Source organism: Pseudophryne corroboree, chromosome 2, assembly GCF_028390025.1.
Source record: "Pseudophryne corroboree isolate aPseCor3 chromosome 2, aPseCor3.hap2, whole genome shotgun sequence".
NCBI lineage: Eukaryota > Metazoa > Chordata > Amphibia > Anura > Myobatrachidae > Pseudophryne > Pseudophryne corroboree.
The window spans coordinates 588066209-588092908 of NC_086445.1; the positions used below are offsets into that span (position 1 = coordinate 588066209).

Below are 26700 nucleotides of genomic sequence, written 5' to 3' on the forward strand. Positions count from 1 at the left end.
TTATACTGCGACCAGCGATCGCCTCAGCCTGGATGTGCAGAGCTGGGGTGGCTTGGTCGGATTCCCTGACTAAAAATATTGATACCCTTGACAGGGACAGTATTTTATTGACTATAGAGCATTTAAAGGATGCATTTCTATATATGCGAGATGCACAGAGGGATATTTGCACTCTGGCATCAAGAGTAAGTGCGATGTCCATATCTGCCAGAAGATGTTTATGGACACGACAGTGGTCAGGTGATGCAGATTCCAAACGGCACAAAGGTGTATTGCCGTATAAAGGAAGAGGAGTTATTTGGGGTCGGTCCATCGGACCTGGTGGCCACGGCAACTGCTGGAAAATCCACCGTTTTTACCCTAAGTCACATCTCTGCAGAAAAAGACACCGTCTTTTCAGCCTCAGTCCTTTCGTCCCTATAAGAGTCATATTTGCCCAGGGATAGAGGAAAGGGAAGAAGACTGCAGCAGGCAGCCCATTCCCAGGAACAGAAGCCTTCCACCGCTTCTGCCAAGCTCTCAGCATGACGCTGGGACCGTACAGGACCCCTGGATCCTACAAGTAGTATCCCAGGGGTACAGATTGGAATGTCGAAACGTTTCCCCCTCGCAGGCTCCTGAAGTCTGCTTTACCAAGGTATCCCTCCGACAAGGAGGCAGTATGGGAAAAAATTCACAAGCTGTATTCCCAGCAGGTGATAATCAAATTACCCCTCCTACAACAAGGAAAGGGGTATTATTCCACACTATATTGTGGTACTGAAGCCAGAAGGCTAGGTGAGACCTATTCTAAATCTAAAAAAATTTGAACACTTACAAAGGTTCAAATCAAGATGGAGTCACTCAGAGCAGTGATAACGAACAGGAAGAAGGGGACTATATAGTGTCCCGGGACATCAGGGATGCTTACCTCCATGTCCCAAATTTGCCCTTCTCACTAAGGGTACCTCAGGTTCGTGGTATAGAACTGTCACTGTCAGTTTCAGACGCTGCCGTTTGGATTGTCCACGGCACCCCGGGTCTTTACCAAGGTAATGGCCGAAATGATGATTCTTCTTCGAAGAAAAGGCGTCTTAATTACCCATTACTTGGACGATCTCCTGATAAGGGCAAAGTCCAGGGAACAGTTGGAGGTCGGAGTAGCACTATCTCGGATACTGCTACAACAGCACGGATGGATTCTAAATATTCCAAAATCGCAGCTGATCCTGACGACACGTCTGCTGTGCCTAGGGATGATTCTGGACACAGTCCAGAAAAAGGTGTTTCTCCCGGATGAGAAAGCCAGGGAGTTATCCGAGCTAGTCAAGAACCTCCTAAAACCAGGAAAAGTGTCAGTGCATCATTGCACAAGGGTCCTGGTAAAAATGGTGGCTTCCTACGAAGCAATTCCATTCGGCAGATTTCACGCAAGAACTTTTCAGTGGGATCTGCTGGACAAATGGTCCGGATCGCATCTTCAGATGCATCAGCGGATAACCCTATATCCAAGGACAAGGGTGTCTCTCCTGTGGTGGTTACAGAGTGCTCATCTTCTAGAGGGCATTCAGGATTGGATGCTGGTGACCACGGAGGCCAGCCCGAGAGGCTGGGGAGCAGTCACACAAGGAAAAAATTTCCAGGGAGTGTGATCAAGTCTGGAGACTTTTCTCCACATAAATATACTGGAGCTAAGGGTAAATTTATAATGCTCTAAGCTTAGCAAGACCTCTGCTTCAAGGTCAGCCGGTATTGATCCAGTGGGAAAAACATCACGGCAGTCGCCCACGTAAACAGACAGGGCGGCACAAGAAGCAGGAGGGCAATGGCAAAAACTGCAAGGACTTTTCGCTGGGCGGAAAATCATGTGATAGCACTGTCAGCAGTGTTTCATTCCGGGAGTGGAAACTGGGAAGCAGACTTCCTCAGCAGGCACGACCTCCACCCGGGAGAGTGGAAACTTCATCGGGAAGTTTTTCCACATGATGGTGAACCGTTGGGAAATACCAAAGGTGGACATGATGGCGTCCCGTCTGAACAAAAAACGGGACAGGTAATGCGCCAGGTCAAGAGACCCTCAGGCAATAGCTGTGGACGTTCTGGTAACACCGTGGGTGTACCAGTCGGTGTATGTGTTCCCTCCTCTGCTTCTCATACCTAAGGTACTGAGAATTATAAGACGTAGAGGAGTAAGAACTATACTCATGGCTCCGGATTGGCCAAGAAGGACTTGGTACCCGGAACTTCAAGAGATGCTCACAGAGGACTTATGGCCTCTGCCGCTAAGAAGGGACTTGCTTCAGCAAGTACCATGTCTGTTCCAAGACTTACCGCAGCTGCGTTTGACGGCATGGCGGTGGAACGCCGGATCCTAAGGGAAAAAGGCATTCCGGAAGAGGTCATTCCTACCCTGGTCAAAGCCAGGAAGGAGGTGACCGCACAACATTATCGCCACATGTGGCGAAAATATGTTGCGTGGTGTGAGGCCAGGAAGGCCCCACGAAGAAATTTCAACTCGGTCGATTCCTGCATTTCCTGCAAACAGGAGTGTCTATGGGCCTCAAATTGGGGCCCATTAAGGTTCAAATTTCGGCCCTGTCGATTTTCTTCCAGAAAGAATTGGCTTCAGTTCCTGAAGTCCAGAAGTTTGTCAAGGGAGTATTGCATATACAACCCCCTTTTGTGCCTCCAGTGGCACTGTGGGATCTCAACGTAGTTCTGGGATTCCTCAAATCACATTGGTTTAAAACCAGTCAAATCTGTGGATTTGAAGCATCTCACATGAAAAGTGACCATGCTCTTGGCCCTGGCCTGGGCCAGGCGAGTGTCAAATTGGTGGGGTTTTTCTCAAAAAAGCCCATATCTGTTTGTCCATTCGGACAGGGCAGAGCTGCGGACTCGTCCCCAGTTCTCTCCCTAAGGTGGTGTCAGTGTTTCACCTGAACCAGCTTATTGTGGTGCCTTGCGCCTACTAGGGACTTGGAGGACTCCAAGTTGCTGGATGTTGTCAGGGCCCTGAAAGTATAGGTTCCAGGACGGCTGGAGTCAGGAAAACTGACTTGCTGTTATCCTGTATGCACCCAACAAACTGGGTGCTCTTGCTTCTAAGCAGACTATTGCTAGTTGGATGTGTAATACAATTCAGCTTGCACATTCTGTGGCAGGCCTGCCACAGCCAAAATATGTAAATGCCCATTCCACAAGGAAGGTGGGCTCATCTTGGGCGGCTGCCCGAGGGGTCTCGGCTTTACAACTTTGCCGAGCGGCTATTTAGTCAGGGGCAAACACGTTTGTAAAATCCTACAAATTTGATACCCTGGCTGAGGAGGACCTGGAGTTCTCTCATTCGGTGCTGCAGAGTCATCCGCACTCTCCCGCCCGTTTGGGAGCTTTGGTATAATCCCCATGGTCCTTTCAGGAACCCCAGCATCCACTAGGACGATAGAGAAAATAAGAATTTACTTACCGATAATTCTATTTCTCGGAGTCCGTAGTGGATGCTGGGCGCCCATCCCAAGTGCGGATTATCTGCATTACTTGTACATAGTTACAAAAATCGGGTTATTATTGTTGTGAGCCATCTTTTCAGAGGCTCCGCTGTTATCATACTGTTAACTGGGTTCAGATCACAGGTTGTACAGTGTGATTGGTGTGGCTGGTATGAGTCTTACCCGGGATTCAAAATCCTTCCTTATTGTGTACGCTCGTCCGGGCACAGTATCCTAACTGAGGCTTGGAGGAGGGTCATAGGGGGAGGAGCCAGTGCACACCACCTGATCCTAAAGCTTTACTTTTTGTGCCCTGTCTCCTGCGGAGCCGCTATCCCCCCATGGTTCTTTCAGGAACCCCAGCATCCACTACGGACTCCGAGAAATAGAATTATCGGTAAGTAAATTCTTATTTTTTTTCCTGTATCTAATTTTTAAATTGTTTATTATCCTAAAGTAAATATTGACCTAAGCAATATTTGCAAACATATGGCTTTTGAAGAACTTGCCATATGTTAGGTGTAAATACAATACCACTGTGAAAGGAAAGCTCAGTTTTCAGTCATTTAGCTGCACTCCCACCTATATTTTACCCCATACACCCTCACCTTATGTTTTTTTTTTTTTTTGGCCTACCTGGATCTAAATGCCCTGTTGGTTTTTTGTTTTTTTACATTTTAGGGATAGATGCCTCATCGCTTGGAGAGTGATAAAATGGAGAGAGATAAAGTACCAGCCTATAAGCTCCTACCTGCCATGCTACAGGCTGTGCTTGAAAAATGAGTTAGGAGGTAATTGCTATTTTTTCTCTCTCAATCTTATTACTCTCCAATTAGTGAAGCATCTAGCCCTTTGATTATCATGGTGAAATTGTGTTTAATAGGCCTTCAGAAGGCACATGTCTACTTGGCTATTAGCTATTTTGAAATTGTTCCCCCCCCCCCCCCCAAAGATTTGTTAATTTTTAAGTAAGTAATATAAAAATGTAAACCGGACAAATCCTTATTTCTCGTACATCCTAGAGGAGGCTGGGGATGCTTCAAGAACCATGGGGTATAGACGGGATCCGCAGGAGACATGGGCACTTTAAGACTTTGAATGGGTGTGAACTGGCTCCTCCCTCTATGCCCCTCCAGACTCCAGTTTAGATTCTGTGCCCAGTGAGACTGGTCACACACAGGGGAGCTCTACTGAGCTTCTCTGAAAAGACTTTAAGTTTATTATTTTCAGGGAGAACTGCTGGCAACAGTCTCCCTGCATTGTGGGACTTAGGGGAGAGAAGTAGACCTACTTCTGTGAGTTGCAAGGCTCTGCTTCTTTGGCTACTGAACACCATTAGCTCCAGAGGGTCTGATCGCTAGGTACGCCTAGATGCTCGTTCCCAGAGCCCGCCGTCACCCCCATTGCATAGCCAGAAGTCAGAAGACGGGTGAGTAGTAGAAGATCAGAAGGTTTCAGTGACTGCTTTGAGGTACCGCACAGCGGCCGCGTTGTGCGCCATGATCCCACACACACAGGCACTGTAGGGTGGTGGGGGTGGGGTCCCTGGGCAGCATATAAATCCTCAATAGAGACTGGCAAACAAATATATAAGTGCCTAGGCACTATATCTAACCCCCGCCTGTATAAATATATGTAAGAAATAGCGGGGCTGAAGCGCCCCATTAAGGGGGCGGGGCTTGCCCCTCACAGCTCATTTCAGCGCCATTTTCTCCTCAGAGACGCTGGTCCTTCCAAAACACTGCTGTACAGATCAGAGTGAAAAACGAGGGGAGGGGGGGGGAGAAAATTGTTTGGTGCAATATAAGTAAAAATAAACAGCACACTATATAATGAGCGCTGTGGAAATGAGCTGGTAAACTCCTTCTGTGTTTCCCTGACAGAATGTACTGGGGTCTATCCCTTATAGCCAGTGTAATGTCGTTGGGTGTTTAGTACACGTGTGTCGGCATATCTGAGGCTGAGTGCTCGGCCACAAACGGCTGTGGTAATGACTGTTGGCACCGCCGACTCCTGATGGTATTTGATACATGTAAGTAAGTGTCAACATGTCAGTAGATGTATATTTTTCCCATGAGAAAACTATATGGGAGACACAGACGTGTGGCGGTGAACCTGTCGGCACCTACATTATTTGACTGGGTAAAAATTGGCATGATAATGTGATGCATATCAGAAAGGGCTATACCTATATGTATGTATAGTAAGGTTGCATAGGTCTGTGGCACGAACACAGACGTAGTAATATTTATGGAGGGTGTCCTATTCATAGAATATATTTCCCTCCGACCCCTCGGGGTCGCAAAATTTTTATTTTGCCCAGTTACTACTCCGAGATTTACACTTATACTGTTTCTTGTGTCGACCATAATGTTTCCTGATTAGATCCACAACATTGGCATTCAGTACATGTTTCATACACATTAAGAACGTATTAACGTCACTACACATATATATGTGTGTGTGTGTATTTAAGGGTATGTGTGTGTATATGTATATATGTGTGTATATGTATATATGTGTATATGTATATATATGTGTATGTGTGTGTGTATATATATATATATATATATATATATATATATATATATTTATTTATTAATTATACCTTTTTTTTTTTATTTTTTTTTATAATGAATGCTGAGGTAAAGTTATTCCTTCTCATGTGCTGAGCGCTCTGTTGAAAGAACTCTGGGTCAGCCGTGACAAGATGGTTTCAAATCCTCACGAGGATTCCGAGTGTTTGTTTATTCTTTTCCCGCCGTGGATAGAATAAAGTGAGTCACACCCTGTTCTGCACGGGGCCCTGTCACAAAGGATCGTATGCAGGAAGCTGTGTTACTCTAATTATGTGTCCGCGCGTACGTTGATTATACTTGCATTACATGCGCATGGTGGAGTATTTGTAGGCAGAAATGGTCGGTTACCTTGTCATCCGAGCTAGTTACCCTGGGGAGAGATTGGATACTCCTTAAGTTGGGTCATATCTATAATATTGTAGCATACTGCCGTGCGACCACAAGGGATATAGGACTCTTGGGTTTGCGGGCCAATTCCATGGCGGTCTCGGCTAGGAGGGCGGTGTGGATTCACCAATGGCATGCTGATGCTGACTCCGAGAAGAACTGGAGTCGCTTCCCTATGGAGCTGAAGCCTGAGTTGGTGATGGCCTTGTTAAGTTGATCTCGGCAGATGCCACTGGTGAGTCTACCTTCTTGCCCTATGTTCCCTCACAACGGTTGGTGACACATTATTGTAGGATGCAGTCATTTCGACCGAAGAGATACGGATTTCCCTTTCTTTGCAGGTAGAGGAAGGTGAAAAGGTAAGAGGTCAGCGGCCTTTTCAAGTTCGTGGAAGCAGAAATCCTCCTCTGTTCTGCCACATCCACCGCATGACGCTGGATCTATCTTGTGGGAGCCCACACCGGTGGGACCACGCCTAAAACTCTTCAGTCAGTCCTGGAACGGACATGGACCAGTGGGTTTTTAAGAATAGTCCCAAGGGGGACATGCTGGAGTTTCCAGACGTTTCCCCTCAACGATTTTTTAAATAGAGCTTACCGATTCTCCTCTGGACGGGGAGGTAGTATGCGACGCAATACAAGAGTTGTGTCAGGATCAGGTCATTATCCTACTGTCCCGGTCACAAAAAAAAAAAAAAAAAGAGGCTGTTATTCAAGTTTTTTCGTGCTCCTGAGGCCGGACGGCTCAGTCAAACTAATCCTATATCTGAAATCCCAAAATATCTACTTAAAGAAGTTAAAATCCAAGATGGGATCTCTCATGGCAGGGATCTCCAATCTGATAAAGGAGAAAGGAGGTCTAATTACGGTTTCTTCCGCATTAGGCTTAGCTGAGGTTTGCAATTCAGGATTGTCATTACCAATTTCACCAGGGTGAGGGCGGTATGATGTCCTTCGATAGTAAGGAGTCATTATTATTCTATACTGAGACGCTCTCCTGAGTACGGCGAGGTCAAATAACAGTGGTTGTTTTCTTCCAGTGGAAAAGGCTCTGAGGATCCAGAGTCTGGTCAGACCGGCAACGGTGTCGATCCATCAATACATTCAGTTGCTGAAAAAGATGATTGCGGCCTACGAGGCCGTTCAGTGGACAGGTTACACGCCAAGTTGTATTTAGCGGGACCAGTGGACAAGCCACCTGGGATGATCCTGTTTTTCAAGACCAGAATCTCACTCCTGTGGTGGCGTCGCAGTTCTCATTTCCTAAGCGCAGTTTCGGGTTCCAGGAGTGGATCCTAGTGACCACGGATGCATGCCTCCGAGGCGTGGGAGCTGTCACACAGGAGGAAAACTTCCAAGGAAGAGGGTCAAGTTAGGATACTTGTCACCACATTGCCGGTCTAGAGTTAAGGGCCGTTTATAACGGAGCAAGAAATGGCAGAAGCCACAAAGGTTTTCCGATGGGCAACGAAACATATACGCACTCTGTCAGCGATGATCGTTCAAAGAGTGGACAACTGGGAAGCAGACTTCCTCGGCAAACACGTTCTCCATCCAGGAGAGTGGAGTCTTCATCAAGAGGTTTTCACAGAAGTGACAAGTCGTTGGGAAATTCCTCAAATAGACATGATGGCGTCTCGCCTCAACAAGAGACTTCAGAGATATTGTTCCAGGTCGAGGGACCCTCAAGCATTAGCGGTGGACGCCCTAGTGACACTGTGGGTGTTTCAGTCGGTCTATGTGTTCCCTCCACTTCCACTCTTTCCATGAGGCTAAAGATCATAAGGCGAACAAAGATTCAGGTGTTCCTCATTGTTCCAGACTGGTCAAGGAGAGCTGGTATCCGGAGCTTCAGGAATTACTCATAGGAGATCCCTGGCCTCTTCTACGAGAGGATCTGTTACAGCAGGGGTCGTGCGTGCACCAAGACTTATCGCGGCTTCATTTGACGGCTTGGAGGTTGAACGCCGGATCCTAGCCCGAAAGGGTATTCCCAGTAAAGTCATCCCTACTCTTCCTCAGGCAGAAAAGGAGTAACGTCAAAACATTACCACCGTATTTGGAGAAAGTAAGTGTCTTGGTGTGAATCCAAGAAGGCTCCTACGGAAGAATTCCAGTTGGGTCGTTTTCTCCATTTTTTTTCTTTTCTTACAAGATCGTGTGGATGCGGGTCCTAAGTTGGGCTCGATTAAGGTTCAGATTTCAGCCTTGTCGGTTTTCTTCCAAAAACAATTGGCCTCCTTTCCAGAAGTTTAAACTTTCGTAAAAGGAGTGTTACACATCCAATCTCCCTTTGTGCCCCCTGTGGCACCATGGGATCTTACCGTGGTATTGCAGTTCCTGCACTCTCATTGGTTGAACCTTTACATAAGGTTGAGTTGAAATTCCTCACTTGGAAAGTGGTCATGCGGTTGGCCTTGACATCCGCAAGGCGGGTGTCTGAATTAGCGGCTTTGACTCACAAGAACCCTGTTGAATCTTCCATGAAGATGCAGTGGAGTTGAGAACTCGTCGGCAATTTCTGCCAAAAGTGGTTTCATCGTTTCACATGAACCAACCTATTGTGGTACTGGTGGCTACTGCCACCTTGGTGGAATTGAAGTCTCTCGATGTGGTCAGAGTTTTGAAAATTTATGTTGCCAGAATGGCTCAGTTTAGGAAAACGGAGGATCTGTTTATCCTGTATGCTCCCAACAAGATTGGGGCTCCTATTGCATGCTGGATCTGTAATACGATTAAGCATGCTCATTCTACGGCTGGATTGCTGTTACAAAAATCGGTGAAGGCCCATTCTACCAGAAGGGTGGGCTCATTCTGGGCGGCTGCCCGAGGGGTCTCGGCATTGCAGCTTTGCCGAGCAGCTGCTTGATCGGGTTCAAACACTTTTTTGAAGTTTTACAAGTTTGATACCCTGGCTAATGAGGACCTCTTGGTTGGTCAGTCGGTGCTGCAGAGTCATCCGCACTCCCGCCCGTTCTAGAGCTTTGGTACAAACCCCATGGTACTTGAAGCATCCCCAGCATCCTCTAGGACGTATGAGAAAATAGGATTTTAATACCTACCGGTAAATCCTTTTCTCTTAGTCCGTAGAGGATGCTGGGCGCCCGTCCCAGTGCGTACTGTATCTGCAGTTATTGGGTTATGGTTACACACATGTTGTGTTGCGTTTAAGTCAGCCTGTTGCTGACGTTGTTCATGCCGTGGCATGCGTTATGCTGTTATTGGTTATGTTTGCACACAGGTTGTCACGTTTTATGTCGGCATATTGCTGCATATTCTTCATGCCATTGGCTGGTGTTCTATTGAATTACACGTTCTGCGGCATGCTTGAGGTGTGAGCTGTTAAGACGCTCACCGTGGTTTAACAATAAATTCTTTCCTCGAAATGTCCATCTCCCTGGGCACAGTTCCTTAAACTGGAATGGCATAGAGGGAGGAGCCAGTTCACACCCATTTAAAGTCTTAAAGTGCCCATGTCTCCTGCGGATCCCGTCTATACCCCATGGTTCTTGAAGCATCCTCTACGGCCTAAGAGAAAATAATTTACCGGTAGGTATTAAAATCCTATTTTCTCTGACGTCCTAGTGGATGCTGGGAACTCCGTAAGGACCATGGGGAATAGACGGGCTCCGCAGGAGACTGGGCACTCTAAAGAAAAGATTAGGTACTATCTGGTGTGCACTGGCTCCTCCCTCTATGCCCCTCCTCCAGCCCTCAGTTAGAATCTGTGCCCGGCCAGAGCTGGGTGCTCCTAGTGGGCTCTCCTGAGCTTACTAGTAAAGAAAGTATTTATTAGGTTTTTTATTTTTAGTGAGCTTCTGCTGGCAACAGACTCACTGCAACGTGGGACTAAGGGGAGAGAAGCAAACCTACCTGCTTGCAGCTAGCTTGTGCTTCTTAGGCTACTGGACACCATTAGCTCCAGAGGGTTCGAACACAGGCACCTGTTCTCGATCGTCCGTTCCCGGAGCCGCGCCGCCGTCCCCCTTGCAGAGCCAGAAGAACAGAAGCTAGAAGACGACGAAATCGGCGGCTGAAGACTCCTGTCTTCATTAAGGTAGCGCACAGCACCGCAGCTGTGCGCCATTGCTCCCAGCACACTTACACACTCCGGTCACTGTAGGGTGCAGGGCGCTGGGGGGGGGGGGGGGGGGGCTGCAATTGATGTACCTTTGGCATAAAAATACATATATACAGTCTAGCACTGTATATATGTAAAAAACCCCGCCATTATTTTACATTGAAAGCGGGACAGAAGGGGGCGGGGCCTTCTTCCTCAGCACACCAGCGCCATTTTTTCTTCACAGCTCCGCTGGAAGCAGCTCCCCAGGCTCTCCCCTGCAGTATCCAGGTACAAGACGGGTTAAAAAGAGAGGGGGGGCACATAAATTTAGGCGCAAAGAATACTAAAAAAGCAGCTATTGGGTATATCACTTATTAGCAGTGAAAATCCCTGTTATATAGCGCTGTGGTGTGTGCTGGCATACTCTCTCTGTCTCCCCAAATGACTTTGTGGGGTCCTGTCCTCAGTCTGAGCATTCCCTGTGTGTGTGCGGTGTGTCGGTACGGCTGTGTCGACATGTTTGATGAGGAAGGTTACGTGGAGGCGGAGCAAGGGCAGATAAGTTTGGTATCGCCCCCGTCGGGGCCGACACCTGATTAAATTGATATGTGGGAGGTCTTAAATGACAATGCAAACTCCTTACATAAAAGGTTTGATGACGCTGCAGCCTTGGGACAGCCGGGGTCTCAGACGACCTGCCCAGGCGACTCAGAAACCGTCACGGAGTCCGACTCCAGTGTCGACGATGATGAGGCACATTTACAGTCTAAAATGTCTAAGGCCATCCGATACATGATTATTGCAATGAAGGATGTATTACACATTTCTGAGAGTAACCCGGTTAATACCAAGAGGGTTTATATGTTTGGGGAGAAAAAGCAGCCAGTGACTTTTCCCCCATCTGATGAATTAAATGAATTGTGTGAAGAAGCGTGGAGTTCCCCTGATAAGAAATTAGTGATTTCTAAGAGGTTACTGATGGCGTACCCTTTCCCGCCAACGGACAGGTTACGTTGGGAAACATCCCCTAGGGTGGACAAGGCGCTGACACGCTTATCTAAAAAGGTGGCCCTGCCGTCTCAGGATATGGCCGCCCTAAAGGAGCCTGCGGATAGAAAGCAGGAAGCTATCCTGAAGTCAGTGTATACACACTCTGGTACTCTACTGAGACCTGCTATTGCTTCAGCCTGGATGTGTAGTGCTGTAGCAGCGTGGACAGATACTCTGTTAGACGACATAGATTCCCTCGACAGAGATACTGTTTTGCTAACCCTGGGCCATATCAAAGACGTCGTCTTATATATGCGAGATGCTCAGAGGGACATTTGCCTGCTGGGCTCTAGAATTAATGCTATGTCCATTTCTGCCAGGAGGGTCTTATGGACTTGGCAATGGACAGGAGATGCTGATTCTAAAAACACATGGAGGTTTTGCCTTATAAGGGTGAGGAATTGTTTGGGGACGGTCTGTCGGACCTCGTGTCTACAGCGACAGCTGGAAAGTCCACTTTCTTGCCTCAGGTTTCCTCACAGCCTAAGAAAGCACCGTATTATCAAATGCAGTCCTTTCGTTCCCAAAAAGGCAAGAGGGTCAGGGGTGCATCCTTTCTTGCCAGAGGCAGGGGTAGAGGTAAGAAGCTGCACCATGCAGCCAGTTCCCAGGAACAAAAGTCCTCCCCTGCTTCCACTAAGTCCACCGCATGACGTTGGGGCTCCACAGGCGGAGCCAGGTGCGGTGGGGGCGCGTCTCCGAAACTTCAGCAGCCAGTGGGTTCGCTCACAGGTGGATTTCTGGGCTATTCAAATTGTATCTCAGGGATACAAGCTGGAATTCGAAGCGACTCCCCCCTGCCGTTACCTCAAATCAGCCTTGCCAGCTTCCCCCATGGAAAGGGAGGTAGTGCTGGCGGCAATTCACAAGCTGTACCTCCAGCAAGTGATTGTCAGGGTCCCCCTCCTTCAACAGGGAAGGGGTTACTATTCCACAATGTTTGTGGTACCGAAACCGGACGGTTCGGTGAGACCCATTCTGAATTTAAAGTCCTTGAACACTGATATAAAGAAATTCAAGTTCAAAATGGAATCGCTCAGAGCGGTTATTGCAAGCCTGGAAGAGGGGGATTTTATGGTGTCGCTGGACATCAAAGATGCTTACTTGCATGTCCCTATTTACCCACCTCACCAGGAGTACCTCAGATTTGTGGTACAGGACTGTCATTACCAGTTCCAGACGTTGCCGTTTGGCCTGTCCACGGCACCGAGAATATTTACCAAGGTAATGGCCGAAATGATGATACTCCTTCGGCAGAAGGGAGTTATAATTATCCCGTACTTGGACGATCTCCTCATAAAGGCGAGGTCCAGGGAGCAGTTGTTGATCAGCGTAGCACTCTCTCAGGAAGTGTTGCAACAGCACGGCTGGATTCTGAATGTTCCAAAGTCGCAGCTGATTCCTACGACGCGTCTGCTTTTCCTGGGCATGATTCTAGACACAGAACAGAAGGTGTTTCTCCCGGTGGAGAAGGCCCAGGAATTAGCATCTCTGGTCAGGGACCTCCTGAAACCAAAACAGGTATCGGTGCATCACTGCACGCGAGTCCTGGGAAAGATGGTGGCTTCATACGAAGCCATTCCCTTCGGCAGGTTCCATGCGAGGATCTTTCAGTGGGATCTGTCGGACAAGTGGTCCGGATCGCATCTTCAGATGCATCGGCTGATCACCCTGTCCCCAAGGGCCAGGGTGTCTCTTCTGTGGTGGCTGCAGAGTGCTCACCTTCTCGAGGGCCGCAGGTTCGGCATACAGGACTGGGTCCTGGTGACCACGGATGCAAGCCTCCGAGGATGGGGGGCAGTCACTCAGGGAAGAAACTTCCAAGGGCTGTGGTCAAGTCTGGAGACTTCTCTACACATAAATATACTGGAATTAAGGGCCATTTACAACGCCCTGAGTCAAGCAGAGCCCCTGCTTCGAAACCGGCCAGTGCTGATTCAGTCAGACAACATCACGGCGGTCGCCCATGTAAACCGCCAGGGCGGCACAAGAAGCAGGATGGCAATGGCAGAAGCCACAAAGATTCTACGATGGGCGGAGAATCACGTACAAGCACTGTCAGCAGTGTTCATTCCGGGAGTGGACAACTGGGAAGCAGACTTCCTCAGCAGACACGACCTCCACCCGGGAGAGTGGGGACTTCATCAAGAAGTCTTCCAACTGATTGCAAACCGATGGGAACTGCCACAGGTGGACATGATGGCGTCCCGCCTCAACAAAAAGCTAAAAAGATATTGCGCCAGGTCAAGGGACCCTCAGGCGATAGCTGTGGATGCCCTAGTGACACCGTGGGTGTACCAGTCGGTATATGTGTTTCCTCCTCTTCCTCTCATACCAAAAGTACTGAGAATAGTAAGAAAGAGAGGAATAAGAACAATACTCATTGTTCCGGACTGGCCAAGAAGGACTTGGTACCCGGAACTGCAAGAAATGCGCACAGAGGACCCTTGGCCACTGCAACAAGGGCCCTGTCTGTTCCAAGACTTACCGCGGCTGCGTTTGACGGCATGGCGGTTGAACGCCGGATCCTAGCGGAAAAAGGCATTCCGCATGAAGTTATTCCTACGCTGATAAAGGCTAGGAAAGATGTGACAGCAAAGCATTATCACCGTATATGGCGAAAATATGTTGCTTGGTGTGAGGCCAGGAAGGCCCCTACAGAGGAATTCCAGCTGGGTCGTTTCCTGCACTTCCTACAGTCAGGGGTGACTATGGGCCTAAAATTGGGGTCCATAAAGGTCCAGATTTCGGCCCTATCCATTTTCTTTAAAAAAGAACTGGCTACACTGCCTGAGGTTCAGACATTTGTTAAGGGAGTGCTGCATATTCAGCCCCCTTTTGTGCCACCAGTGGCACCCTGGGATCTTAACGTTGTGTTAGATTTCCTGAAATCCCACTGGTTTGAGCCACTTAAGACCGTGGAACTGAAGTATCTCACGTGGAAAGTGGTCATACTGTTGGCCTTGGCATCGGCTAGGCGTGTGTCGGAATTGGCGGCTTTGTCATGTAAAAGCCCATATCTGATCTTCCATATGGACAGGGCAGAATTGAGGACTCGTCCCCAATTTCTCCCAAAGGTGGTGTCCTCGTTTCATTTGAACCAACCTATTGTGGTGCCTGCGGCTACTCGGGACTTGGAGGACTCCAAGTTGCTGGACGTAGTGAGGGCTTTGAAAATATGTTTCCAGAACGGCTGGAGTCAGGAAGACTGACTCGCTGTTTATCTTGCATGCCCCCAACAAGCTGGGTGCTCCTGCTTCAAAGCAAACTATTGCTCGCTGGATCTGTAGCACGATTCAGCAGGCTCATTCTGCGGCTGGATTGCCGCATCCAAAATCAGTAAAAGCCCATTCCACAAGGAAGGTGGGCTCTTCTTGGGCGGCTGCCCGAGGGGTCTCGGCTTTACAGCTTTGCCGAGCGGCTACTTGGTCGGGTTCAAACACATTTGCAAAGTTCTACAAGTTTGATACCCTGACTGAGGAGGACCTTGTGTTTGCTCATTCGGTGCTGCAGAGTCATCCGCACTCTCCCGCCCATTTGGGAGCTTTGGTATAATCCCCATGGTCCTTACGGAGTTCCCAGCATCCACTAGGACGTCAGAGAAAATAAGAATTTACTCACTGGTAATTCTATTTCTCGTAGTCCGTAGTGGATGCTGGGCGCCCGTCCCAAGTGCGGACTTTCTGCAATACGTGTATATAGTTATTGCTTAAATAAGGGTTATTGTTATGAGCCATCCGTTGAGTGAGGCTCAGTTGTTCATACTGTTAACTGGGTAAGGTTATCACAAGTTGTTCGGTGTCATTGGTGTGGCTGGTATGAGTCTTACCCAGGATTCAAAATTTCCTTTCCTTGTAATGTCAGCTCTTCCGGGCACAGTTTCCCTAACTGAGGTCTGGAGGAGGGGCATAGAGGGAGGAGCCAGTGCACACCAGATAGTACCTAGTCTTTTCTTTAGATGTGCCCAGTCTCCTGCGGAGCCCGTCTATTCCCCATGGTCCTTACGGAGTTCCCAGCATCCACTACGGACTACGAGAAATAGAATTACCGGTGAGTAAATTCTTATTTTAACATTTCAGTGCAAGGCTGGGTGACTAGAAGTTGCCATGGCAATAATATAATGGCACAAAGAAAGAGGTCGATTCAATTCAGAGCTAATTGAACAGTGACAGGAGGGAGCTCCCGGAGCTACTGTATTCAATTCAGTGCACTAAGTTGGAGAATGCCCGTATTTGCAGACTAAACAGGGTGTTTAGTGACGAGAACTGACATTATCCGTCTTAAGTGCCTCAGCGCCCTGCTGAATGCGCAGTGCTAGTGCACAAAACAGCATCACGGACCTAGTTTCTCTAACGTCCTAGTGGATGCTGGGAACTCCGAAAGGACCATGGGGAATAGCGGCTCCGCAGGAGACTGGGCACAACTAAAGAAAGCTTTAGGTCACCTGGTGTGCACTGGCTCCTCCCACTATGACCCTCCTCCAAGCCTCAGTTAGATCTTTGTGCCCGGCCGAGCTGGATGCACACTAGGGGCTCTCCTGAGCTTCTAGAAAGAAAGTATATGTTAGGTTTTTTATTTTACAGTGAGACCTGCTGGCAACAGGCTCACTGCACTGAGGGAGTAAGGGGAGAAGAAGCGAACCTACCTGCTTGCAGGTAGCTTGGGCTTCTTAGGCTACTGGACACCATTAGCTCCAGAGGGATCGACCGCAGGCCCGTCCTTGGTGTTCGGTCCCGGAGCCGCGCCGCCGTCCCCCTTACAGAGCCAGAAGCAAGAAGAGGTCCGGAAAATCGGCGGCAGAAGACATCAGTCTTCACCAAGGTAGCGCACAGCACTGCAGCTGTGCGCCATTGCTCCTCATACACACTTCACACTCCGGTCACTGAGGGTGCAGGGCGCTGGGGGGGGCGCCCTGAGCAGCAATAATAAGACCTTGGCTGGCAAAATAATCACAATATATAGTCCCAGAGGCTATATATGTGATAAATACCCCTGCCAGAATCCATAAAAAAGCGGGAGAAAAGTCCGCGAAAAAGGGGCGGAGCTATCTCCCTCAGCACACTGGCGCCATTTTCTCTTCACAGTGCAGCTGGAAGACAGCTCCCCAGGCTCTCCCCTGTAGTTTTCAGGCTCAGAGGGTTAAAAAGAGGGGGGGGCACTAAATGTAGGCGCAATATTATATATACAAGCAGCTATTGGGGAAAATTCACTCAGTTATAGTGTTAATCCCCACATTATATAGCGCTCTGGTGTGTGCTGGCATACTCTCTCTCTCTGTCTCCCCAAAGGGCTTTGTGGGGTCCTGTCCTCAGTCAGAGCATTCCCTGTGTGTGTGCAGTGTGTCGGTACGGCTGTGTCGACATGTTTGATGAGGAGGCTTATGTGGTGACGGAGCAGATGCCGATAAATGTGATGTCGCCCCCTGGGGGCCGACACCAGAGTGGATGGATACGTGGAAGGTATTAACCGACAGTGTCAACTCCTTACATAAAAGGCTGGATGACGTAACAGCTGTGGGACAGACGGCTTCTCAGCCCGCGCCTGCCCAAGCGTCTCAAAGGCCATCAGGGGCTCAAAAACGCCCGCTCCCTCAGATGGCAGACACAGATGTCGACACGGAGTCTGACTCCAGTGTCGACAAGGTTGAGACATATACACAATCCACTAGGAACATCCGTGACTTGATCCCGGCAATAAAAAAATGTGTTACACATTTCTGACATTAACCCAAGTACCTCTAAAAATGGGTTTTATGTTTGGGGAGAAAAAGCAGGCAATGTTTTGTTCCCCCATCAGATGAGTGAATGAAGTGTATGAAAAAGCGTGGGTTCCCCCGATAAGAAACTGGTAATTTCTAAAAAGTTACTGATGGCGTACCCTTTCCCGCCAGGGGATAAGTTACGCTGGGAGATATCCCCTAGGGTGGATAAGGCGCTCACACGGTTGTCAAAAAAGGTGGCACTGCCGTCTTAGGATACGGCCACTTCGAAGGTACCTGTTGATAAAAAGCAGGAGGCTATCCTGAAGTCTGTATTTACACACTCAGGTACTAGACTGAGACCTGCAGATCGTGCTGCTGCAGCGTGGTCGGTGACCCTGTCAAACAGGGAGACTAGTTTGCTAACATATGAACATATTAAAGACGTCGTCTTATATATGAGGGATGCACAGAGGGATATTTTGCCGGCTGGCATCCAAAATTAATGTAATGTCCATTCTGTCAGGAGGGTGTTAGAGACCTGTCACTGGACAGGTGATCCTGACTTTAAAAGGCGCATAGAGATTCTGCCTTATAAGGGTGAGGAATTATTTGGGGATGGTCTCTGGGACCTCGTATCCACAGCAACAGCTGGGAAGAAATTTTTTTAACTCTGGTTTCCTCACAGACTAAGAAAGCACTGTATTATCAGGTACAGTCCTTTCGGCTTCAGAAAAGCAAGCGGGTCAAAGGCGCTTCCTTTCTGCATAGAGACAAGGGAAGAGGGAAAAAGCTGCACCAGTCAGCCAGTTCCCAGAATCAAAATTCTTCTACCGCTTTCTCTTTGTCCACCGCATGACGCGGTGGCTCCACAGGCGTAGCCAGGTACGGTGGGGGGCCGCCTCAAAAATTTCAGCGATCAGTGGGCTCGCTCACAGGTGGATCCCTGTTTCCTTCAAGTAGTATCTCAGGGGTACAAGCTGGAATTCGAGATGTCTTCCCCCCGCCGTTTCCTCAAATCTGCCTTGCCGACAACTCCCTCAGGCAGGGAGGCTGTGCTAGAGGCAATTCACAAGCTGTATTCCCAGCAGGTGATAGTCAAGGTGCCCCTACTTCAACAAGGACGGGGTTACTATTCCACACTGTTTGGGGTACCGAAACCGCACGGTTCGGTGTGACCCATTTTATATTTAAAAAATTCAAGTTCAAGATGGAATCGCTCAGGGCGGTTATTGCAAGCCTGGACGAGGGGGATTACATGGTATCCCTGGACATCAAGGATGCTTACCTGAATGTCCCCATTTACCATCCTCACCAGGAGTACCTCAGATTTGTGGTACAGGATTGCCATTACCAAGTCCAGACACTGCCGTTTGGACTGTACACGGCACCGAGGGTGTTTACCAAGGTAATGGCCGAAATGATGATACTCCTTCGAAAAGGGAGTTTTAATTATCCCGTACTTGGACGATCTCCTTATAAAGGCGAGGTCCAAGGAGCAGTTGTTAGTCGGGGTAGCACTATCTCGGAAAGTGCTACAAAAGCACGGTTGGATTCTAAACATTCCAAAGTCACAGCTGGTTCCTACGACACGTCTACTGTTCCTGGGGATGGTTCTGGACACAGACCAGAAAAAAGTGTTTCTCCCGGAGGAGAAAGCCAAGGAGCTGTCGTCTCTAGTCAGAGACCTCCTGAAGCCGAAACAGGTATCGGTGCATCATTGCAAGCGAGTCCTGGGAAAAATGGTAGCTTCCTACGAAACAATCCCATTCGGCAGGTTCCAAGCAAGAACTTTTCAGTGGGACCAGTTGGACAAGTGGTCCGGATCGCATCTTCAGATGCATCGGCTGATAACCCTGTCTCCAGGGACCAGGGTATCGCTACTGTGGTGGCTGCAGAGTGCCCATCTTCAAGAGGGCCGCAGGTTCGGCATACAGGACTGGGTCCTGGTGACCACGGATGCCAGCCTTTGAGGCTGGGGGGCAGTCACACAGGGAAGAAACTTCCAGGGACTTTGGTCAAGTCAGGAGACTTCCCTACACATAAATATTCTGGAACTGAGGACCATTTACAATGCCCTGAGTCAGGTAAGGCCTCTGCTTCAAAACCAGCCGGTACTGATCCTATCAGACAACATCACGGCAGTCGCCCATAAACCGACAGGGCGGCACAAGAAGCAGGATGGCGATGGCAGAAGCCACAGGGATTCTCCGATGGGCGGAAAATCACGTGTTAGCACTGTCAGCAGTGTTCATTCCGGGAGTGGATAACTGGGAAGCAGACTTCCTCAGCAGACACGATCTACACCCGGGAGAGTGGGGACTTCATCCAGAAGTCTTCCAACTGATGGTAAACCGTTGGGAAAGGCCACAGGTGGACATGATGGCGTCCCGCTTAAACAAAAAACTAGATAAATATTGCGCCAGGTCAAGAGACCCTCAGGCAATAGCTGTGGAAGCTCTAGTGACACCGTGGGTGTACCAGTCGGTTTATGTGTTCCCCCCTCTGCCTCTCATACCAAAGGTACTGAGAATAATAAGAAGGCGAGGAGTAAGAACGATACTCGTGGTTCCGGATTGGCCAAGAAGAGCTTGGTACCCAGAACTTCAAGAAATGATATCAGAGGACCCATGGCCTCTACCGCTCAGACAGGATCTGCTACAGCAGAGGCCCTGTCTGTTCCAAGACTTACCGCGACTGCGTTTGACGGCATGGCGGTTGAACACCGGATCCTAAAGGAAAAGGGCATTCCGGAGGAAGTCATTCCTACGCTGATTAAAGCTAGGAAAGAAGTAACCGCAAACCATTATCACCGTATTTGGCGAAAATATGTTGCGTGGTGTCCGGCCAGGAAGGCCCCAACGGAGGAATTTCAGCTGGGTCGATTTCTGCACTTCCTACAGTCAGGAGTGACTATGGGCCTAAAATTGGGTTCCCTTAAGGTCCAGATTTCGGCTCTGTCGATTTTCTTTCAGAAAGAACTGGCTTCACTGCCTGAAGTACAGACTTTTATAAAGGGAGTGCTGCATATTCAGCCCCCTTTTGTGCCTCCAGTGGCACCTTGGGATCTCAACGTGGTGTTGAGTTTCTTCAAATCACATTGGTTTGAACCACTTAAAACCGTGGATCTAAAATATCTCACGTGGAAAGTGGTCATGTTGTTGGCCTTGGCTTCGGCCAGGCGTGTGTCAGAAATGGCGGTTTTGTCATGTAAAAGCCCTTATCTGATTTTCCATATGGATAGGGCGGAATTGAGGACTCGTCCCCAGTTTCTCCCTAAGGTGGTATCAGCTTTTCACTTGAACCAACCTATTGTAGTCCCTGCGGCTACTAGGGACTTGGAGGATTCCAAGTTACTGGACATGGTCAGGGCCTTGAAAATTTATATTTCCAGGACGGCTAGAGTCAGGAAAACTGACTCGCTATTTATCCTGTATGCACCCAACAAACTGGGTGCTCCTGCTTCTAAGCAGACTATTGATCGCTGGATTTGTAGCACAATTCAGCTGGCGCATTCTGCGGCTGGACTGCCGCATCCTAAATCTGTAAAAGCCCATTCCACAGGGAAGGTGGGCTCATCTTGGGCAGCTGCCCGAGGGGTCTCGGCTTTACAACTTGCCGAGCTGCTACTTGGTCAGGGGCAAACACGTTTGCAAAGTTCTACAAATTTGATACCCTGGCTGAGGAGGACCTTGAGTTCTCTCATTCGGTGCTGCAGAGTCATCCGCACTCTCCCGCCCGTTTGGGAGCTTTGGTATAATCCCCATGGTCCTTTCGGAGTTCCCAGCATACACTAGGACGTTAGAGAAAATAAGATTTTACTCACCGGTAAATCTATTTCTCGTAGTCCGTAGTGGATGCTGGGCGCCCATCCCAAGTGCGGATTGTCTGCAATACTTGTACATAGTTATTGTTAACACAAGTGTTATTATTGAGCCATCTGTTGAGAGGCTCAGTGTTTTCATACTGTTAACTGGGTATAATATCACGAGTTATACGGTGTGATTGGTGTGGCTGGTATGAGTCTTACCCGGGATTCAAAATCCTTCCTTATTGTGTCAGCTCTTCCGGGCACAGTATCCTAACTGAGGCTTGGAGGAGGGTCATAGTGGGAGGAGCCAGTGCACACCAGGTGACCTTTCTTTAGTTGTGCCCAGTCTCCTGCGGAGCCGCTATTCCCCACGGTCCTTTCGGAGTTCCCAGCATCCACTACGTACTACGAGAAATAGATTTACCGGTGAGTAAAATCTTATTTTCTCTTACGTCCTAGAGGATGCTGGGGACTCCAAAAAGGACCGTGGGGTATAGATGGGATCCGCAGGAGCTTGGGCACACTGAAAAGACTTAATCTGGGTGTGAACTGGCTCCTCCTTCTATGCCCCTCCTCCAGACCTCAGTTGACTTTGTGCCCAGGATTGACTGGACACTCACAGGGGAGCTTTCCTGAGTTTCTCTGGAAAAGGTTTTTTCATTTTCAGGGAGACCTGCTGGCTACAGGCTCCCTGCAGCGTGGGAGTGAGGGAAGAGTAGCAGACCTACTTCTTCGTTAAGGGCTCTTCTTCTCGGCTACTGGACACCATTAGCTCCAGAGGGTTCGATCACTTGGTGCGCCTAGCTGCTTGTTCCCGGAGCCACGCCGTCACCCCCTCACAGAAGCCAGAAGAAAGAAGTCTGGTGAGTATGAGAAGATCAGAAGACTTCAGGACGGCAGAAGACTTCAGTAACGGAAGGTACAGCACGCTGTGCTCCATGCTCCCACACACATCACCAACGGTAGTTACACGGTGCTGGGGCGCGCGCCGTGCCCTAGGCAGCATGTTACTGAGGTCGGGGACCGGCAGAAGTCTTTCGGTGCCTCGGCACCGTTTCTTAAACCCCTGCCGGCATCTTTTTCATTTTCAAATTTGGCGGGCCGAAGCGCGTTGGGAAGGGGGCGGAGCTTCGTCCCGCGGCTCACAGGCGCCATCTTCTCCTTCAACACGCGGCTGAAGGAGACGCTGCCGGGACCGCCACATTCCTCTCACAAGTAACGGGAAGATATTCAGAAGGGGGGGGCAGTGTAGTTATCATTATAAATTAAGCAGCGCTGGGGTACATATATCTTTTGTCGGGATATATGGGCGCTGGGGTGTGAGCTGGCATACTCCCTCTGTGTCCTCTATCTGGGCTTCATTGTGGGCCTGTCACCTAGCTGGGACGTTCTGTGTGTATCTGTGTGTCGGTACTACGTGTCGGCATGTCTGAGGCTGAATGTTATTCACCAGAGGAGGTTATTGGGGGAGCGGGTGCGGGGCTAGATTTGGGACTGTCGACGCAGCCGACACCTGATTTACTCGCATTGCTCAGTACGATAAATTCGAATGTAGCTTCTTTATCAGAGAGGTTGGAAAAGTCTGAGTCACAGACACAGGTGTGGAAAAAGTCCATGGAAGAGGCTTTGTCTCAGGTACAGACCCCATCTGGGTCGCAAAAGTGCCCATTTACTCAAGTGGTAGATACGGATACCGACACGGACTCTGATTCCGAGGTCGATTTCACTGAGGCTGCTTTACATCCACGATTAGTTAAGAGTATTCAGTACATGATTGTGGCTTTAAAAAGATGTTTACACATTTCTGATGAACCTGCGGTACAGGAAACAAGGATTTGCTTGTTTAAGGGAAAAAAACGAGGTGAAGTTTCCCCCCACTCATGAAATGAATACTCTTTGTGAAAAGGCTTGGGAGTCGCCGGATAAGAGGTGGCAGATTCCCAAGAGGATTTACATGGCATATCCGTTCCCCTCTGATGACAGGGAAAAATGGGAGGCGTCTCCAAATGTTGACAAAGCTCTATCTCGCTTGTCTAAGAAAGTGGCGCTTCCGTCTCCTGACACGGCAGCTCTCAAAGATCCGGCGGATCGTAAGCTGGAGACGTCTCTGAAGTCCATTTTCGCTAATTCGGGTGCATTGCTCAGACCTGCTGTGGCGTCGGTATGGGCGAGTAGTGCTATTGCTAAATGGGCTGAGAATTTGGCTAATGATATGGATACCCTCGATAAAGATAATGTTCTTTTGACTCTTGGTTATATCAAGGACGCTGCAGATTACCTGAGGGATGTCTGTCTCTTTGGATCAAGAGCCAATGCCATGTCTGTATCAGCCAGGAGGGCGTTGTGGATCCATCAATGGAATGCTGATGCCGACTCCAAGAGGGCTATGGAAGCGTTACCCTTCAAAGGTACTGTCTTGTTTGGGGACGGCTTGGCTGACCTGGTGTCGACCGCGGATAAGTCCTCTTTTCTTCCTTATGTTCCCACACAACAGCAAAAGGCACCACATCAGCAGATGCAGTCCTTTCGTCACAATAAATACAGGCGTGTAAAAGGTTCGTCCTTCCTCGCTTCAAAAGGTAGAGGAAGGGGAAGGAAACCACCTGCAGTGTCAGGCGCCCAGGACCAAAAGTCCTCCCCTGCTTCTACCAAGTCCACCGCATGACGCTGGGGCTTCCCTGGGGAGTCTGGACCGGTCGGGGGCAGTCTACAAATATTCAGTCAGGTCTGGATTCAATCAGACCTGGATCCTTAAGTCCTAGAGATTGTGTCTCAGGAATACAAGCTGGAGTTTCGGGAGATACCCCCTCACCGGTTCATCATTTCGGCGTTACCAGTAGCTCTTCCGGACAGGGAGGTGGTGCTGGCAGCGATACAAAAATTGTGTCTACAGAGGGTCATTGTTCCCGTTCCCTCGTCCCAACGGGGGGAGGGGTTCTACTCGAGCCTCTTTGTTGTGCCGAAACCGGACGGTTCGGTCAGACCAATTCTAAATCTAAAATCCCTCAATCCATACTTGAACGTTTTCAAGTTCAAGATGGAATCTCTTCGAGCGGTAATTGCCAGCCTGGAAGGGGGGGATTTTATGGCGTCAGTCGACATAAAGGATGCCTATTTACATGTCCCGATATGTCCTTCACATCAGGCCTTCCTCAGGTTTGCGATACAGGATTCTCATTACCAATTTCAGACGTTGCCGTTTGGGCTTTCCACGGCTCCGAGGATTTTCACCAAAGTCATGGCGGAAATGATGGTTCTCCTTCGCAAACAAGGGGTTACAATTATCCCGTACTTGGACGATCTCCTGATAAAGGCGAGGTCCAAGGAACGGTTGCTGAGAAGTGTAAATTTGTCACTGTCTGTTCTGCGACAGCACGGTTGGGTACTCAATTTGCCAAAATCTCAGTTGATTCCGACCATTCGGCTGCCTTTTCTGGGCATGATTCTGGACACGGATTTACAGAAAGTATTTCTTCCAGAAGAAAAATCTTTGGAACTGCAGACGATGGTCAGGGAACTTCTGAGGCCGACAAGTGTGTCGATCCATCACTGTACTCGGGTTCTGGGGAAAATGGTTGCGGCGTACGAAGCCATTCCATTTGGCAGGTTTCATGCCCGGGTGTTTCAGTGGGACTTGCTGAGCAAATGGTCTGGGTCTCACCTGCACATGCACCGGAAGATAAGTCTATCTCCCAGAGCCAGAATTTCTCTCCTGTGGTGGCTACAATGTCCTCACCTCCTAGGGGGACGCCGGTTCGGTATCCAGGATTGGGTACTTCTGACAACAGATGCAAGTCACCGGGGCTGGGGCGCAGTGACCCAAGGAAGGAACTTCCAGGGGAAATGGTCGCTCCAGGAAGCTTGTCTCCACATAAATGTTCTCGAGTTAAGAGCCATTTACAACGGCCTGCTGCAAGCAAGAAGCTTTCTTCAGAGTCGACCTGTCCTGGTACAGTCAGACAACATCACAGCGGTGGCACATATAAACCGTCAAGGCGGAACAAGGAGCAGAGCGGCAATGGCGGAGGCCACAAGAATCCTTCGCTGGGCGGAACAACACGTGAGCGCCCTGGCAGCAGTCTTCCTACCGGGAGTGGACAACTGGGAAGCAGATTTCCTCAGCAGACACGATCTCCATCCGGGAGAATGGGCTCTTCACCAAGAGGTATTTGCAGAGGTGACAAAACGTTGGGGAATTCGGTTGATCTACATGATGGCGTCTCGTCTCAACAAGAAGCTCCCGAGGTATTGTTCCAGGTCAAGGGACCCCCAAGCCAGTGCAGTGGATGCCCTGGTGTCTCCGTGGGTGTTCCAGTCGGTGTATGTGTTCCCTCCACTTCCTCTCATTCCAAAGGTACTGGGGATCATTCGACGAGCAAGGGTTCAGGCGATTCTCGTCGTTCCAGATTGGCCAAGAAGGGCCTGGTACTTGGATCTTCAGGAATTATTGGTGGAAGATACTTGGCCGCTTCCTCTAAGAGAGAGAGGACCTGTTGTTGCAGGGTCCATGCGTGTTTCCAGACTTACCGCGGCTGCGTTTGACGGCAAGGAGGTTGAGCGCCAGATCTTAGCTCGTAAGGGTATCCCCAGGGGGAGGTCATTCCAACTCTCATTAAGGCTAGGAAGGAGGTTACGGCGAAACATTATCACCGTATTTGGAAAAAGTATGTTTCCTGGTGTGAGTCTAAAATGGCTCCTGCGGAAGATTTTCACTTGGGGCGCTTTCTCCATTTTTTACAGGCGGGAGTAGACGCAGGCCTGAAATTAGGTTCCATCAAAGTGCAGATTTCGGCTTTGTCTATTTTCTTTCAAAAAGAATTAGCTGTCCTCCCAGAGGTTCAGACTTTTGTGAAAGGAGTAATGCATATCAATCCTCCGTTTGTGCCTCCTGTAGCTCCATGGGAGCTGGATGTGGTCTTACGGTTTCTCATGTCTTCCTGGTTTGAACCTTTGCGTAAGGTTGAATTGAAATTTCTCACTTGGAAGGTAGTTATGCTGTTGGCGCTGGTGTCTGCCAGGCGGGTGTCAGAGTTGGCGGCCTTATCTCATAAGAGCCCGTACTTGATTTTTCATTCGGATAGGGCGGAATTGAGGACTCGTCAACAATTTCTGCCGAAGGTGGTTTCTTCATTTCACATTAACCAACCTGTTGTGGTCCCGGTGGCTACGGAGGCTGTGGCGATTCCAAAATCTCTGGATGTTGTAAGAGCTTTGAAGATCTACGTCACTAGGACAGCTGTTGCCAGAAAAACTGAGGCACTTTTTGTCTTGTATGCTTCCAACAAAATCGGTCATCCTGCTTCAAAACAGACTATTGCACGCTGGATTTGTAGTACGATTCAGCAGGCTCATTCTTCGGCTGGACTACCGGTGCCAAAGTCAGTAAAAGCCCATTCTACCAGAAAAGTGGGCTCAACTTGGGCGGCTGCCCGAGGCGTCTCGGCGTTACAGCTTTGCCGAGCAGCTACTTGGTCGGGTTCAAACACTTTTGCTAAGTTCTAGAAGTTTGATACCCTGGCTGATGAGGACCTTGCGTTTGCTCAGTCGGTGCTGCAGAGTCGTCCGCACTCTCCCGCCCGTTCTGGAGCTTTGGTATAAACCCCATGGTCCTTTTGGAGTCCCCAGCGTCCTCTAGGACGTAAGAGA

At 49.2% G+C, this 26700-nt stretch overlaps 1 protein-coding gene across 4 annotated transcripts in view; it reads left to right on the forward strand.

Moving 5' to 3' along the window:
- Positions 1–26700, forward strand: part of PPP1R8 (protein phosphatase 1 regulatory subunit 8) — an 81199-nt gene that overhangs the window by 5623 nt on the left and 48876 nt on the right. The window contains exon 2 of one of the 4 annotated variants that reach the window (XM_063954550.1): positions 4149–4258. The exons of the other annotated variants lie outside the window; for them this stretch is intronic. The gene's annotated coding sequence lies outside the window, so the exon portion shown is untranslated. The remainder of the gene's footprint in view (positions 1–4148; positions 4259–26700) is intronic. 4 annotated transcript variants of the gene reach the window in all.